The 15074-nt window shown below is 47.8% G+C and overlaps 1 protein-coding gene across 1 annotated transcript in view; it reads left to right on the top strand.

The window, feature by feature from the left end:
• Nucleotides 1–1989, top strand: part of LOC119437340 (uncharacterized) — a 583955-nt gene extending 581966 nt beyond the window's left edge. The window contains exon 4 of the transcript XR_007464963.1: nucleotides 1976–1989. The gene's annotated coding sequence lies outside the window, so the exon portion shown is untranslated. The remainder of the gene's footprint in view (nucleotides 1–1975) is intronic.
• Nucleotides 1990–15074: the final 13085 nt, after the last annotated feature.

Here is a 15074-nt window from a genome sequence, read left to right as displayed (position 1 = left end):
ATCCTCCGTTCTTCCCAAAAGGAACTAGTTCCAGGAACGCCGTCCCTTGCAACGCCGTTCCGTACAACACTGGTGATACGCAGCTAGGTTCCTGTCTCGACTCACTTTAATAAAAACGGGCAAGTTTGCACTCGGTCGTGCAAAGCTTAAGCACAGCGAAACTGTCGATCCTCATGTCTTACTGGCTGCTACTGCTAGGTATTAACTTGGTTGCTGCTAGGTTCTGTAACTTGGTTGCTGCTATAGGGTTCTGTAACTTGGTTGCTGCTAGGTTCTGTAACTTGGTTGCTGCTAGGTTTGCAAGTAGGTTTTGCTTGGCCTAGTATTTTGCTATTACTTCGCATTTGAGGATCGACAATTTCGCTGCGCCTAAGCTTTTCACGACCGAGTACAAACTTGCCCGTTTTCTTTAACTACGCATGTAGGGATGTATTCTCGAGCGATCATTTTCGGAGGTACCTTCCCTTACGCGACATTTCGCGTGACTAGCGCTGGACGCGTCGGCGCCTAAGAGCGACAGCGTTCCTGGCATGCCACAAAAGCAGGCAGGCTAACCAAGGTTGGCACAGTGCCAAGAACGCTGTTGCTTGCTGACGCCGAACGCGTTGGAGGCCAGCCGCTCGATATCTAGCGAAAGTTGACACCACTAGGCGCAGCCCCTTTTATGGCAAACTCCGAGGCCAAGCGCATGCACACTGGGAGTTTACGTCAGTTATAACGTAGATGGTTGCTAGGCGACACGTACCAGCTATTTTCGGTAGCTTCGGCGGGGCGGGAAACGGTTTACCAGCTGCTGCGGTAGCTCGGAGTGGCGGCTGCGCGGAGTGTTCCGTTGGTGGGCGTGGCTTGGCGGCGTCTGCTGCGTTGCTACTGCCTCGGCGCATGCGCGGCTAGGCGAGGTTGGGCCAGGTGGTGCGCAGCTGTGGCTTGGTTGTTGCTAGGCAACGGCGCGGAGTTTTCTGCGGACTTCGGACGTTTCTCCTCCAGCTTTAACAGCTTCGTTGTTAAAAAAATTGTCGCAGTTTCACCCGAAAGGCGAAGCATCAATTGCGATAGCAAATTAGTAGAGAGCTATACGGAGTAAGGATAGTAGTTTTATCAGCTGTATAAACTTGGACATGCAGCATCACCAGCAACGCGCAGAACTGTTGTCGACGCCGTCGGCGTTTTGCCCGCGTTCGCACTGAACGCGCGCGGCGTTTTTATATAAATACGCATTTGGTGCCGCAGCTAAACGTCGCCTCCCCTTCTCTCTCTCCCTCCCGTCCCCCCACACCCTTTTGCGCCACGGAAAAAAGTCGCGTTTGCTCTTTATATATGGAAAGGAGGAAAGAGACGCTTAATTCTGCAGCCCTTCAGGGAGCACGGCGCATAACGCGCGTTTGCTCTTCGACGTGCGTTCGCGCCCTTTCACTCGCACATACAGCGTCCGGAGCGCGGCGACGATTTCATCGCCGTTGACGTCATACGGAACCTCACGGCGACGGCAGAAATCCGCTTTGGAGTGTCCATATAATTGCTATCGCAATAATAAAGTGTGAGCGATGGTGGAATCGAAGTTCTGCCTTTAAGCACAGCAGCCCACGGTGCTTTTCAACGCTAAGCCGCGATCGTTTTTCTTTTAAACGCGGGGCTGTTTAAGCCGTGCGTTATGTGTCAACCGCGAACAGAAAATGTGGGCCGATCCTGACGGTAGTTCAGAAAGGGTCCAATAATTCAACATTAGTGTTAGTGGTGTTAGTGGCGACGATGCTCTGCTGCTGAAGTCCAGGTCACAGATTCAGTTCCCGGCCATGGTGGCTGCATTGCGATGGGGGAGAAAATCAGCAGCGCTCATGCAATGCTTTGGTTAACCCCCCCCCCCCCCCCGCTATGTTGAAAAACATCACGTGCTCAAAATAACTCCGCAGTCCTACATGAGAGCGTATTTCATTGTGCCTGCGTTACACGTGGGTAGGTAAACCCAATCAGTTAGGTATTGTAGTTTTCTTTATGTTGCTACGTACAAATGGCCAACGGTTCACTGTATAGTTGAAGCGAAACCAATCGAAAGTGCCGCACTCACAATCCGGCCAATGATTATAACACCGAGAGATGGAACACCTCGTATCGATAAACAGTAAACGCCTCACTGTAGGCGCCATTTATTATGATGTACAGGGTTCGAAGAGTTCTTCGAAAGAAGCGGGTCTTCGCTAAAATGAAACGCACGTGCTTGTCCTAATACGGGCACCATACACAAAGTTCACGTGATACCCCCGTTGACGGTGCACTTTCATTCTAGCAGATGTCGTTCGTGAAAACGCCGAACGTGAAGAGAGGCGGGTACTGTGGCCGTAGATTGTCTGCAGCGATGTCCTCGTCGCATCCCTCCAGCCTCACGCCTGCCGAAGGCAGGCTCAGCATGTCTCTTGGCAGCCCTAGCTCCCATGCTGGGCCGGAAGTCTCCGCGCTAGAAGTTTGGTTGGACGCCTCCCTTTTTATGCAAGGCTGACTGCAGACGTTCGTTGGCTCGTTCCGAGGCTGGGGGGAAGGGCTCTCTCTTCGTACAAGAAACCAGTCACTGGAGCCGCACGCTGCAGTAGGAAAAACAAATATCAGGCTGCTTTGGCTGCGTTCCTTTCTTAGAGAATGTTAGCGTGTGCGGTATCCCGGTAGCAACACTCCATTTGCTAGTAGGTACAGTGTTTGACCGCTGGCACCACGCTGCGCCGCTCGCGCATACCGCGTTTCTAGGTGGTTCCGTTCACCGAGGGCGCTCGAACGCAATCATATGGTTTGCACGAATGCAAGCCTGGCAAGCGTGGCTGTATGGCTGAGGGGAGAAAGAAGAAGACGGCGTTCCGAACGGTCGCGTTTTTCATGTTCTCCGCTCCAAAGGATTTATCGGCCCCTGGCCGAGGTGCTGCTCAGGCGTCAGCCAGCAGCAATGACTACCGTATTGTGCTACCTCGTCTTCCTACCGGTAAGCTGGTTGTGGACTCCGTTTTCCTGCATGCTGACTTAGCTGGTCGACCGTACAGAGCCCAAGACTTCAGAGACGCCCTTCGGAATGTTATTGACCTAAAGGAAATAAGTTCCATTGGCCAATTTCAGATGTCGCACGTGTGGATGGTGACGTGCAAGTCACCGATGACAAAATCAAATCTAGTCACGTGCGGGGATTTATCAGTGAAAGGAAGACGCTGCATCGTCATGGACCCTGAGCCCACGGAAGTAAAAATGAAGCTTTTATGGCTACCTGAGCGTTTGGAAGACGCCTACATTCGAGATTCACTCCAGGCATACGGGAAAGTGAAATCTATATCAGCAGAAAGCTGGAGAGTATCGGAGATGGAAGAAATGCGTACTCTAAATCGTGATGTGGTGTTGTCTCTTGCTGACGGAGTAGGTGTGGGTGACGTTCCACATCTCCTACCTGTCTGTGGAGTGCAGAGCCTTGTACTGATTCCAGGCAGACCCCCGCTTTGTCTCCGCTGTAACAAGGTTGGCCACATTCGTCGCAACTGCAGAACTCCACGTTGTGAAGACTGCCGGCGCTTTGGCCACAAAGCTGAAGAATGTGTGGTAACATACGCCGACAAGTTACGACATAGGACACGACCTCCTGATGAATGCGTGCAAGAACACATAATGGACGCGACCGGAGATGTTCCTTCTGCCGCGGAGACCAGTTGTGCCGGCAAGTCTCGTCTAGATGTAAAAGACAATGTCATCGCAAAACCGCCCAAGGACAAGGAAGGTAGCAAAGCGACAGATGATCAGTCCAAGCAACAGTGCAATGAGGCGCCCGTAATCACACAGCCAGTTCCTGCCCAGCAAGCTAAAGAGGCAGCCGAAAATGAATCATCTGCTTCACCCAAGCTTCTCGACACGTGCCCTGTGCTGGTAGAGGACAGACGAAGTAACGCGGATGCATCAATTCCGAAGCGCCGCGCGACAAACACATCAGAAACAAGCACGGACAGCGACACGACCAGTACCACAAGAAAAGCACGTCGCCGCAAGACATCGAAACACTCAGGAAAGTGCCGACGATCACGGTCCAGGAGGCCTGGTGGGGGTTCGGAGGGAGCCTCACCGTTGCCATCAAGGACCGACCACATAGATAATTAGGTCCGTATAGTGGTTAGTCACCATGGCGCTGACACAGCAACTTCTCTTCGCAACTTTGAATGTACGGGGCCTTAGGTCTTTGCAGAAACAGGCACAGCTTCGCCGGCTTTTATCTAGGCATCGCCTCGACTTCGTCGCCGTGCAGGAGACGAAGATTGAGAGTGATGACGAAACAGAAAGGGCCTTGCGACCTTTTCTGTCTGAATATAATGTCTGCGTTTCACACGCCCTTGGTTTATCCGCGGGCTGCTTCCTGTTTCTGAAAAAGAGCCTACTTTGTTCAGCATTTAGTTACCATGTGGACGCTGAAGGCCGATACATATACTGCGATTTTGTGTTGCAGGGTGTGCCATGGCGAATAGTTAACCTCTACGCATTTAATGACGCTGCCGAACGAATTCTTTTATTTGATACTGTGTCTAATCTACTGGACTGTGAACGCTGCATTGTGTTAATGGGAGATTTCAATTGTGTATGTGATCCGAGTGATCGAAGTGGGATTAACATTCAGCGAGACAGGAGTGGTGAAGTTTTGTCTAACGTGATAGAGAATGCAGGGCTCATAGATATAGGAGCGTCGGGACAGGGTTCTTGCTCTTATACACGAATTCAAGGTCACTCTTACGCCCGCCTTGATCGAATTTATGTCTCTTCATCACTCCTCTCCCGAGGAATGTCTTGTAGTACTATCCCAGTTTCGTTCTCTGATCATTGTATGGTTATCGCAAAAATTGGTGAGAAATCTGTAACCAATTTCCGACCACAGTGGGCACTCTGGAAACTTAACTCTGAGCTCCTAAATGATCAGGAATTTATCAATCGTGTGCGTATGGCCCTAACAACTTGTTTTTCTACAGACTTGCCATTATTTGCTGCTTGGGAACTCTTTAAGCAAGAGGTTCGCACAGTGGCTGTAGAAATTGGGTCGGTGAAATCATTTTATAGAAAGAATGAAGAAAAAATGCTTCTCAAGAGCCTAAGTAGCATTTACGAGATGGAATGCGAAATGCCAGGCACTTACATAGAAGTTATGGAAAATATTAAATGTGAGTTACAAAAGTATGACGCACTGCGTTACCGAGGTGTGCGAGTTCGATCTCGAAACAGCCGTGCTTTGCACTCTGAACAGCCAACACGTCAAGCTTTACTTGATGAGCGACGTCACGGTACTTCAAAAGTAATTTCGGAAATCTACTCCAAAGGTAGTCTTGTAACAAATACGAATGACATAATTTCACAATTTGAAAGTTACTACAATGCTTTGTTCAGTGCACCTCCCGAAGATCATGATGCAAAAGTCTTAGAGAGTTTTGTGTCTCTAGTAAAACCTTTACAGAATGAGGAGTGTGCATTCATCAGTGGTACTGTTACCATTCAAGAAATTGAGCAAGCTATTGATCAGCTGCCTTTATCGAAAACCCCCGGCCCTGATGGACTTTCAAGCGAATTTTACAAAGCGTTCAAAGGGATTATCAGTTCCATATTATTGGATATATTTATTACAAGTTTAGAGGTGGACGCCCTTCCACAATCTTTTTGCAAAAACCACACAGTTTTAATCCCAAAAAGCTCAGATAAGGAAAAACTGCGTTCTGTTGAAAGCTACAGACCAATCACGTTGTCAAACGTTGATTATAAAATCTTTGCAAAAGTTTTATCTCATAGATTACAATTTGCGATGTCGATTCTCATTGGTTCCCATCAGACGTCGGAATTAGAGGTCGATCAATTCAGACCAATATACATATCGCCCGTACACTTTTCTGAGTACTGTTACGGTTCCACTGAGCAGCTTGCAATGCTCCAAGTAGACCTTGCTAAAGCTTTTGATCGAGTCAGTCATTCCTATTTATTTTCTCTTCTGGAACACGCCAATGTTGGCTCCATTGTGCTTAAAGGAGTTAGGCTTTGCTACACCCATTGTTCTACTCGTTTAGTTATTAATGGACATCTCTCCAAACCCGTTGCTATCTGCTCTTCGGTAAAACAAGGATGCCCGATGTCCCCACTACTCTTCGCCCTTTACCTGGAACCACTATGCTTAAGCGTAATTCAGTCAAGTTCCATCCATGGCTTCAACATACTGGGTAATGAGGTTAAAGTGTTAGCTTACGCAGATGATCTAGCGTTTTTCTGCACAGATAAACCCAGTGTTGAAAAGGTTGTAGCTACAATAGAGAAATTTGGCAGCGTATCAGGAGCACAAATGAACTCCTCGAAAAGCTTAGGCTTATGGTTCGGCTCCTGGTGTTATAAGCCAGAACAGTTTGCAGGCATTAAGTGGACTCATGTTCCGCCAACGTATCTTGGCGTGTCGCTAGACGCATATAAATTAAGCGCGCACTATTGAAAAGAACGGGTTTCAGCCTTGCAAAGTTACGCTCAGACATTCGTTCCATACCGACTTTCTATTTTCGGAAGGGCTGAAGCCTGCAATAAGTTTTTAGCAACTAAAATTTACTATGTATTGCAAGTTATTCACTGTGCCAGGCTCTACATCCAACGCTTTCACCGAATTTTTGCAACTTTCATATGGTCTTCCACTTTCGAGCCCATGAGGAGAGACAATGTTTTTAGACCAGTTAGTGAGGGTGGGCTCGGCTTAGTGCATCTTTACGTGCGGCAAATAGTGTCCCGTTTCTTCTTTTTTCGCGATCCTTCGCATCCTATAATTCGGTCATTCATGCAAGTCACACTTGTTGATGCTTTACCTGATTTAGTTGTTTCTTCAAATTTTTCTTCGCCTTTATGCTTGTTGGGGTTCATGCAGGAGGTTTATTTGGCGGTTCGTTTCCTGACAGTTCGGTTTTCTACTGAATACTTGTACTCCGTGTCGCGTAAAAAGTTATACAAAGATTTACTGTCCATGCTTTTTCCGCCTCCATTTTACCGATCACTATACATTGAATGGCCAGGCCACGATGTACTAAAGCGAGTTCGTAAAATGCATATATCCCCATGCTGCAAAACATTCTTTTACAAACTTCATAGTGAAACTTTAACGGTAAAAACATGGCTACAGAAAAAGGGTATATTTGTGACTTCTGTTAATTGTCGTCTTTGTGATGTGCCAGAGACAATTGAACACTGTTTTATTGGCTGCAAAGATGCCATTCTATTTTGGGACATCCTCCAACGGACTCTAAAGAAAGACCTTGAAATCAACCCCCATACAGTGCGATATCTGCTGCCGACCCATGATGACAGTGTACCTTTCGACGTGTTCTTTCTCATGGGAATGCACAGTCTGTGGAAGACGCGAATGATGGACCGCAACGCCGAACCGGTTGTACCCACAAGAGTAAATTTCATCCAGATGACTGTGCACCTAAAGAATGTTTATGATGGACTTGATGTTCAACCGGACTGGTACCCCATTTTGGTGAGGTGCTTAGCCTTACCACCCTTTTAAAGCGGAACAGTGCTGCTTCTGTTCTTCTGTGTGTGACTCATTGTATCCACCTTTCTATGCCTATGCACAATTAGTGAATGTTTTATTGGATGACATGTTAATGTATTAAATACCATGAAAGAAAAAAAAAGTGGCTGTATGGCTGAGTGGTTACGGCGCTCGCTTCGGGATCTTGCGTACCAGGGTTCGAAACCCGCTCTAGCTACATTTTTTTCTTAATATCACGCTTTTCCCTTTTTTTTCTCTCTCTTTGCCAGCGCGGTCGCTTGAACCCCGGCGCCACGGCGGCAGCCGTGGTGCCGGGCGCCGACGCGAAGCGGCGGTCCTTGGGGTGTTGCGGAGCGCAGCGTAGCAACACCCCAAATAAAAAAATACTGCTCCAGTCAGGTAGACTGCTCCCTCCCTGATAGTGAGATTATATTTGGATCATCAAAACAGTGATGCGTTTATAATACCACCGATCCCAACACTAGGCTAAGTCACCACCAGCCCAGCGTTTTCTCCGTCAACGCCTCCTCCGTTCCAACGGCGGCGGCTCGAAAGATGGTACGCGCGAGCGGCGCAGCGTGGCGCCAGCGGTCAAACGCTGTACCTACTAGCAAATGGAAATACGCATCCCGGTAAACGCAATGGCGTTTGCTGATCACCGGAGGCGTAAATGACAGCGGCCGCGTCGCTGGCGCCACCTGCTGGCGCAAAGCTCGACCAGACAAACGCCGCCATGGCCACCGAGATGGCACGCGCTAAGAGATTTTGCTCCCCTCGTTCCATTAGGCACGCTCCCCGGCAGGAAAGTGTAGGGAGCCTACATGCAAGCGCTGTTATAACAGCGCTTGCATGTAGGCTCCCTAGGAAAGTGTAATGTGGTGCGCGCGCGCCCCACTGCCCAGAAATAGTGCTGTTAGCCAACTGCTTTTAGTGCCCTCGGAGTCATTGCAAGTGTAGGTAAGGGCCTCGATCTTGACGAAAGTTAAGATCGAAATCAGATAGAGGCAACAGGCTAGACACCCCGCCACGTTTCAGAGAGGATGCCAATATACATCACCATCATCAAAATCTGGCGGCTGTGCAGGCGGTGTGCGAGATCTCTGCGTGCGCATTGCCTCTCATTTCGTGTCTTCCGGTAGAGTTTCACTGCATTTATCCCAGGCAATTTTTCAGCTCTGCCTCGCGCTCTGCCTCGAAAAGTTTGCAATCTCAACTGTCAAGTCCGCTGGTGTAACTGTCAAGTCCAACTGTCAAGTCGCTGGTTATCCTGTGTCTTTGTAAGTCCTTATCCATTGAGTTTGTAGCATCGTTAGTCCGTACTTACGGTATGTTTATCATTCTACTTTTCTAAAGAAAATAATGTGTGGGCTCACACACCTTTCATTGTCTTTGAACTTCTACCTTATCGTAGATGGCAGCGTTTACTTGCTGCCTGGCTGCGTTGCGTTGGAATGATTCAGCGCTTGATGTGGCTATTTTCGCATTTGTACGCTCACTCTGTAGTGCAATGATATTCGTGCACTAATTACTAGTATCTTCCCGAACGTACTTGTTTCCGTCTTTAATATCCATTTTAATTGTATTTTTCTTCTACTGATTGTATTGATATTACATGATGTTGCGTTGTGCGAATGATGCTTTTGATACGTTGATGATGTTTATTTTCCTAGCCTTCTTGAATAACGCTTGTACTACGTTGATGTAATCGAGAGGTTCGCCTCTTAGCCAACGTTTTCTTAAGTGTATGTAAGGTATTCCTAAATAAACATATTTTAAAAAGCAATCAGTGAAATAGGTGGACCGTAGGGAGACACGCCGAAATGCTACTAGCATTTTCATTTTCGATGCAATTAACCTATCGCTCATTACTGTTTTTAGGCACGGTTGTCCGCTCTCTAGCTCCCCTGCTTTTTTGCAGCGTATCTCCAGCCTTTATGCCTGGTCAATTTTAACAGTGATTACGTCACCGCTTTCAAGCTGCAGTCTGCCCAAGTGAAACTCCTTGCATACAGCATAGCAGTATTTTGCACAGAGAGAGAATTTGCGAAGTTACGAGTATTGTGGAAAGTTTTTGTAACAACACTGGATGTCAAGTAAATTGGGAGAAAGCTCTGGATTTTGGCACGGTGAATGGGATATTATGTCGGAATTTTTCTCACGGCTGCAATGATCTATACCATGCCAACGCTGCCAACGCAATACTTTGGCGTGCCTCTAGAATGTCATCGCGATCCCAGCCTACTCTGGAACGAAGAGACGTCAAGGGCGAGAGAGAACGTGGGCGCGGGGCCGAGGAGGCACCTGTCAAACGTTTAACGTGCCTTTGCCTGCAATGTTTTTCTAATTTCGAAAATATGGTACGTCATGAAGGTGCTGTGTGCTTCGCCGACCGCTATTAAAAAAATTCAGCGCGTATTTGCCGTTTTTCTTTGGACGTCAACCTGGGAGAAAACCACACGAACAAACTTGTTTCTTTCAGTCAAAGGGGGAGGCGTTGGACTGGTTCACTTGTTGTTGCGTCGAGTGGTATCACGCTTTATTTTCTACCGTGATCACAATGACATCTTTTTGAGAATGGTTATACAAATCCGGTTGCAAAGGCTACTTCCGAGAATCATAGTGTCGTCTGGTGAAAACATGCGCGCTGCTGTAACCGTATTTTTGCACAAGGTTGTGCTCTCTTATAAGTTCCTAGAAGTACGTTTTTCCCCAGACTACTTGTTCAATGTTTGGAAGAAAAAGCTTTATAAAGATCTTGTTGACCTCATCCGGCCGGTGCCCTTGTATCGTGCGGTTTTCTGTGGAGGCCCAGGGCTGGATATGTTAAAGCGAGTGAAGAAGATGCCAGTTAGGCCAGTAGTGAAAACATTCTTCTTCAGGTTACAATCTAATACACTGCCCGTCAGACCTTGGCTTCGACAAAAATGAATCTTTGTACCCTGGACAACGAACTACCTGTTTTGTATGAAGCCAGAGACAACCGAACTCGTTTTTCTGAATTGCTGGGCGCAGTACTTCATTGGTACGTCCTATAACGAGGACTATCAAGAGCTACCACTAGACGTGATACCTTATGGTGTCAGGTTTTTACCAGTTGATCACGAAGATGTACCCTATGATTTATTCATGCTTAGTGGCTTTGGTCACGCCTCGAACAAAGACGCCGGATTTTTTCGGAGGAAGTAAAACGTGGGTGCAATAGTTGGGCTGCCACGCGCTTGGAATGTAGTGGCTTCGGCCATTGCTGAAATGGTGCTTTGAGAGGTGAGAGCAGACAACTTTCTTAACACTTTATGGAAAAGCGTTCTGCTGGTACAACAAAGCCTTTTTGCGATGCGACTATCCTGTGGTTTGGTCAAGTGGGTACATGACGGCTGAAAATTTTGTTAAATGCGGGCAACTCGTTGCACGTGCTACTGAGCTTGTTTCTCTTCGTTGCCCTGCTGCTATTTTGCTGTTTTCGGCTGGTGTAGCTTAGCGAGCGAGCATTGTACACTCCTAAAGCTCTTCCGTAGTCGAGTTCCCATAATTCCATCCATCATGTGTACTTCTACAGTTTTAGCGCTTCGCCATTTTAGTGCCCAGCCTCCTGCAAACTGGAAAGCTAAAGCAGAGATTAGAGAGGTTTGTGGTCATACTATCATCGCGATGCTGCAGTGGTGGTATTATCCCAGCTTCATCTAATTTTCGTCACACCATTGTCTTCATACAGTTGTCATCCCAATGCCATAATGCCATCGTAATCACACTGCCGTCGTCATTACTTTGTCATCATGCATAGGATTCGCATGATTTAGGGCTACAACTTTATGTTGAGCTAAATGATTCTTGGTAAAAATGTGCATGTTTCCCGTTAAATTGGGCCTCCTCCTTCTGTAAGCTCACTTGCTTCTCTCAAAGACGATTTTTCCACTTGGAAATATGCATTTAGATACTCCAAAAGCTCACTCTTCTGCTCCAAAGCTCACTTTTGGTTGCTCCAAGAAGATGCTCCCAAATGGCTGCGACCAATCACATCACTGCATCACGTCGACACAGCGGCCGCGTCGTCTGCTTCGGAAGCACCGTAGCGAGCTGAAAACTAAAGTTAAGTGTCTCACCTGCGCTACAGTTCTGATTAAGTGGGGATGTTTTCCCGTCCGACGTGGTAGGCTATTGCTCGTTACCGCAGGTCCGGACGCGTACGCAACGGAGCCCGGTGTCAGCCGTACACGTACGTTCACACGTACACGCAGGCCAAGAAGCGGCATGTAGCTTGGATTGCGAAACTTAGAACCGGCAAGCAGCCATCGGCTACAACTCGGGTGTGTAGCAAGCACTTCCGCGAGTAAGATTTCTGCTACGGCGTTGAGGCTGCGATGTTCGGTGAGTAGCAAAAAGCGCGCACTGAGAAGCTCGCCCGCGCGCGCAGCCCGGTTAATGTCATGAAGACTTGGTCTATGAACTTGTTGATGCTAAAAAATGGCAAGTTCACCAGAATGGAAAGGGAACGGTAAGAAGCGCATTCAAAAAAGGCATGGCATAATATGCTCATGTTTGTGTTAGCACCAAACAATAAATGTACTGGATTAACAAAAAGAAGCAGCGGAAAATTTCTTTGCTGAGAAGACCGATAAACACACAGTGCGATGCAAGTTGAGAAATAGCGATATTGAAACGTCCAAGAATTTAAAAGAAAAAAAAAAAGGAATCGTCGCGATGGCACATCACGAGTGGCCGTAGAGCGGCGAATTAAATCGCTAGTTGAAACAAACTTATTTTCGAACAACTCTGATAGCGTCCACGAAACAATGGTTGCTTGTGTACTGCCAAATGGTCATACGCTGCGACCTAAAGCTCACGGCACGGTGCGAAATCGGGCTCGGGCAGCGAAAGCGAAACATTGTGCGCGAACATGCATGCAGACGCGCAGTCGGTCGCTGCATTGAGGCTTCATTATTTTATGCTCCACTTGGGTATACAGAACATATATACATAAGAACATATTTCACAGTCTACTCTCAGCAACTATACCTACCTTTTACGTAATAAGTTGGATAGAGGGAATCAATCGCGGCGACCGCGCGTAATGGGCGTTCACTGTACGTATTCGGGAACGCGATAGCGCCTGTAAACTATTCTGCGCTTTCTGTTTGCCCAAGATTATTATTTTGATTGTAAGAATCTTCCCTTATTTGGAGAGTACTTACAGAAATGTCCAGGAGGGCTCCCACGTGGTGTTTTTAGTGAGCGCCGACAGCCAAACCTATATGAGGAGCGCGCCGCGTTACCCCTCGTACTACGCAAGCGAGGGGCTTCCAATAGATGGCGACTCCGTAAGTCCTCGCCCCTAATACCAGAGGGCGACAAAATTACAGCTACTCCTAAGAACGGCCGGAGTTACGGAAATGCACGCGGCAGAACCTTTTTTTTTAGCCATGAGCTACATTTTCTAACAGTCATGCAGTCAATACAAAACAATTTCTTACGGTTTCTTTCTTCAGAGAAAATATTGGGCGAACATTATATAAAGTTTGGCGCGGAAACAAACGATGAATGAAACATGACACTGACAAGAACATTACGTCCAACTGATGCACTGACGGTGTTGAGATCCTCTAGCGATGCATAATTTTACTCGTGGGTGTTGCTCCGATTAGCCGAGCCAATAACAAAAATTGGGAGTGAGACCTCTATAAAGAAACGAAGCAAAATGTTAAAAGAATGATGTGAGAAAAACGTACCCGCACTGTATTCCCGACCCTGGATTTATGTACAAGAGGTGAGTGTCCCGTCCCACTCGTCGAAGATCCTTTATGGCTGCAGCGAGCACGTTACCGCCGTGGCAGTGGCAGCTCACAGAATGTTACACGTGGTTTGTTGAGATCGCAAAGCACGCTCCTGACAGACACATTCGACTTCATTTCGCCTCCATCGAAATGCGGCCCGCGATCTCGTGCTCAGCAGCGCAACGCCTTCGCTGACCAGCATGTCATAATATGCTGAGTGCCTGGGGACAGCCACGACGCAGTTAATGCGCTCGGCCGACGAAATCGCCACAGCCATAGCAACTTTTTGCGCTGTTTTCTAAGCCAGGTGATTTGCTTTGACTTGTAAAGTGGTGTCTTTATCTCCCCAATTAAAGACATGAGTTCGTTGTCTGATGCGATGATTTCATCATCATTGAAAAAGTGTTCGTTCGGGCACTTGATCTCTAAATGAAGTCGTCGGTAATCTTATTCAAATTGATTTTGCGGGAGAGTTCTTTGTGGGCTTGCAAAATTGGCAGATGGTTCAAACGGGCTTGTCAAGTCGTCGACCGCAAGTACATTTTCAGTCGTCGAAGGCAAGAAAAGGACCTCTCGGATGGGGTCGACGAGACCGGTATGGCCGACGCAATTTTTTTAGCTTGGCCATTTCCGGCAAAATGGTTTCGCAGGTGTCACGCGCCTTATTTTGGAGTTAATCTGCGACGAGTTCAAACATGGCTGCATGGGCCATCCGAAATAGCTGGTCCCTTCGCGTGCGCTGTCTCCCCGCTCGCCTATAGTGTTATGTTTCCGCTGGTGCTTATACGGTGGAAAATACGCTTCCTTTTCAGCGTCAGACGGGTTCTGGCGAAGTACCGATAAGGGAGCTGCCCACTATAAGTTTTTTCGTTGGTACTCATGCTGTGTTTGTAGCCGGTGCACATTGCAACGTCCGCAGCCGCGGTAGAAGCGAGCTCGACGCCTGTTTCATATTTATACTTTTATTGCGACAGCAATTGTATCGGCACCCGAGGCAAATTTTGGCTGTCGTCGTCGCCGTGATATTCCGTATAAAGTCCAAAAGTCATATGAGTAAGCGACCCATGCACTGTGGATGCGAGAAAAAGCCAGTAACACTGAGCCGAAAAGGGTGGCGGCTTGATGGACATTATCTTCCCATGCGTTCAATATTCGGGTTAGTTGGAGGTCACGTGATCAAATGCGCGCATGGGGAGGAGAGCACGCGTCCTTCTCATCTAGTTCTGCCGCAGCTACGAATGACTGTGCGCGGTTGACGCTTACGGGGCCCGCGTACCGTATCACATTGTTCGTAATCATTTGGGGGGGGGGGGGGGGGCAATAATGAAGGGCGAGGTGGGATGGCTGCTAACTTCATGCGCGCTGTCTTCCTTCTTAGGCTGTTTTGCCGCGCCCCAAGTGTTGCAGATCGCATAGCCTCAGAGGCAGGAGTAATTAGAGATCGCTGACAAAGGCCGTCCTGTAGTGGACATAAAAAAGTGCAGATGATGATGATGATGATGATGAATCTAATTTTCGGAGTCGCGGGGGATCGCATAGCTGTACGAACCGTTCGTCCCCGCTGCCGGCGTTCTTCATAATGCCAGCGTTGTGATAGCGACTGCTCGTGGTCGTCCAGCGAGATATTTACAGGTTTACATGGTCCGTGCATTGCACGATGTTTGCTATTTTAATTAGTAAGTAAATGTTACTACAATTCATACGGCGATATAACTAACGTACAGACCCGTGTGAGGGCCACACTTTTATGCCACAATTTTAGCGAGCCTTACATGGGACCGGGCCATTTT

The sequence above is a fragment of the Dermacentor silvarum genome, chromosome 1, assembly GCF_013339745.2.
Source record: "Dermacentor silvarum isolate Dsil-2018 chromosome 1, BIME_Dsil_1.4, whole genome shotgun sequence".
Taxonomy (NCBI): domain Eukaryota; kingdom Metazoa; phylum Arthropoda; class Arachnida; order Ixodida; family Ixodidae; genus Dermacentor; species Dermacentor silvarum.
Note: the sequence above shows the minus strand (reverse complement) of the source record. Positions and strands in the feature narration are given on the sequence as shown.